Consider the following 2890-nt stretch of genomic DNA (forward strand, 5'->3'; position numbering starts at 1 on the left):
TTCTCTACAACCCCACAACTATTCCGTTCAACCCCGTCATTTCAAATAGTTCCCCACTTATTCTTCTAAATTCCAGTGAATACAGGTCTAGTTGACCTAATCTCATTTCATCTGACAATCCTGCCATCCCAGGAATCAATCTGGTGAACCTTCACTGCATTCTCTCTAGGCAAATATATCCTTTCTTAGGGAGCCATGATGTGTAGATACTGATATTGGATTGGGGTAGGCACAGTAAGAAGTCTTACAATGCCAGGTGAAAGTCCAACAGGTTTACTTGGAATCATGAGCTTTCAGAGTGCTGCTCCTTCATCAGGTGAGTTAGGTAAGGAGACCAAAGCTGCACATAGTACTCCAGGTGTGCTCTCACCAAGGCACTGTACAGCTGCAGGAAACTTGTTGGTAACTAAATCAATTCTTTAAGGAAATCTACTTATTGATGTGGGGGTTAAACATTCTTGAGCCTCTCCTCTCCATGCCAGTGCCTTACAGTCTGACAAAAAATGTCCAGCCACTATAGATACTCACTCCCCTGCCCCAACCTTTCTAATAACACCCCACCTCCTCTGCCCACTCCCCCAGACTTCACCTCCATTTGCCGCCTTGAGTGCACCCCCACCCCTCCCAACCCCCAGGGGTTCTTTCGCTACCCACTGTACAGTCGAGGTGACTGCTTCGACTTCTCCCAGATTGATGTTGTACTGCCTTTGCTGGATGCTCTTCCTTGTTTATCACTGGAGGGTTTCTTCTGCTACTCACTGCACAGTCAAAGTGACTGAGTTGAGATATAACTAAATAACCAATATATGTGTTGGTAAATATGGCCAATAATAACCTCTAAAATGAAGGCAGACTGGCCCTTGCTGTTGCAGAGGTTGAGGAAAAAATATGGAGTGAGGAAGTTGATAAGGAAATGTAGTAAGATAAACGCAGCAGATCTAATGATCTCTCCAGTTGGCCGTTTGTGATATCAGGCAGTCATCCCTGCACTAGTTCCCAGGTATGGAGGCCTGAAAGTAAAATGGCTGGAAGACCTAGAGCAGTCTGTACTGAGACGCACAAGAGCACTTGCTGGAATAAGTGAATGAGACTTACTTTTTCCCACTCTTTTGAACAAGAATTTTTGGATGGTCAGTGAGGAAAAATTGTCATTGTGCAGCTGTTAAAGGGGCATGAGCAATGCAGACAATGTTCATTGTATATATCATAGAGGTAAGCAGATAAAAAGGCCTGAAAATGGCACTGATTGCTATGGAACAATGAAGTCTGATGCATCCAGGGAACATGGCTTTTCATCAGTTCTATTGACTCTGCACATGGTCAAATGATTAAAGTTCCTATTGGGGAATTTGAAATTAGTCAACCCCAAGAGCAGAAGGAATCAAAGGTAACATTGGAGTATTGGGAAGCCTGTGTTCTCTTCCTACAAGAGACAGAAGGAACACTCATCAATGACACTAAGCAGTTGCTAAAAGCAACACTCAATACCAGCTTCCTGCTCAGAAGAGAACACAATAAATCCTCCTCATGGTTTGTGAGACCGAACAGTTTAGAAACACATTTCTCTAGGAAAAAACTATAGAAATGATCCCTAAAAGTATAGTCTGTAGACTGCTGAATCCAAGAGAATCACTATGAGGGGCCAGGTGGCACAGTAGTTAGCACTGCTGCCTCACAGCACCTGGGACCCAGGTTCAATTCCGGCTTCAGTCACTGTCTGTGTGGAGTTTGCACATTCTCTCCGAGTCTGTGTGGATATCCATTGGATGCTCCAGTTTCTTCCCACAGTCCAAAGATTTGTGGGTTAGGTCTATTGGCCATGCTAAATTGACCCTAGTGTCAGGACATCAGCAGAGTAAATATGTGGGGGTACGGGGATGGAGGGTGGGTGGGATTGTGGTTGATGGGCTGAATGGTCTCCTTCTGCACTGTAGGGCTTCTATGAGTTCAGAAGAAATAGAGTAGCAAAATACCTGCTGGGTAATTAAAGCTGCAGCATTTTCATAGACACACCAGGCATGTTTGGTGTGATTCAGTAGTCTGGAATTTTGCAAACCTACTTCTAAAACAAAAATATATTAAGGCGGCAAAGGTATCAGACTGTGAGAAATTACAGAAAATTTGACACTGCAAGCTCTGCATCAAATGCCTTCCATTACAGCCTACTGCTCTCCTAAAGCTGGAAGGTATCTGAATGAACCTCCAGCTTCGAGAACTCACCCTTGATTGAACGGAGATCCTGTCCCCATGTGAAGTATCCTATTTTGGACAGACCAATTAAACTAAATTATCAAATTAAAGGGTAAAACCAAAAAAGCCCATGCCGATTTTAAGGCATTGCTGTGAAAATCCCAATGAATTGCTGTTTTCCCCGTAATAGAGGTTTGTGACCCAGAAACAATCCTGACCTCCGATCCTGCCCTCAGAGGAAACCTCTGGCTCTTGCATTTGGCATTGGTTAAGAATTATTTTAACTGTTGTTAGGGTTCTTTCATTTTGATCTTCCATCTTTCAGGGATGACATTGTTGGTTTACGTCTTCAAAAGAAACATTTCATTTTATACTCCCGCTAACAGAGATTGCAGTGTAGAATTTTCTGTAATTTCTCACGGTCTGATACCTTTGCCAACTTAATATATTTTGTTTTAGAAATAGATTTGAATCATGCCAAACATGTCTGGTGTGTCTATGACAATGCTACAACTTTAATTGCCCAGCAGGTATTTCGCCATTCTATTTCTTCAGAATTCCTCAAATCCCTACAGTGCGGAAGGTGGCTATTTAGCCCATCAAGTCTGCACTGAAGCAAAGAACCTTTCTGGACCTGCCTGGAATGCTGACCATTCTCCCTTCCTCCACCCCAGGTCTACTCCTGGGCTCCCCCTTCCAG

General features: G+C 43.5%; 1 pseudogene; it reads right to left on the reverse strand.

Annotated features, from left to right (window-relative positions):
- Window positions 1–1407: 1407 nt before the first annotated feature.
- On the reverse strand, window positions 1408–1607 carry LOC145343586 (small nucleolar RNA U3; annotated as a pseudogene).
- Window positions 1608–2890: the final 1283 nt, after the last annotated feature.

Source organism: Carcharhinus amblyrhynchos, chromosome 5, assembly GCF_965287045.1.
Source record: "Carcharhinus amblyrhynchos chromosome 5, sCarAmb.v2.hapA, whole genome shotgun sequence".
Lineage (NCBI taxonomy): Eukaryota > Metazoa > Chordata > Chondrichthyes > Carcharhiniformes > Carcharhinidae > Carcharhinus > Carcharhinus amblyrhynchos.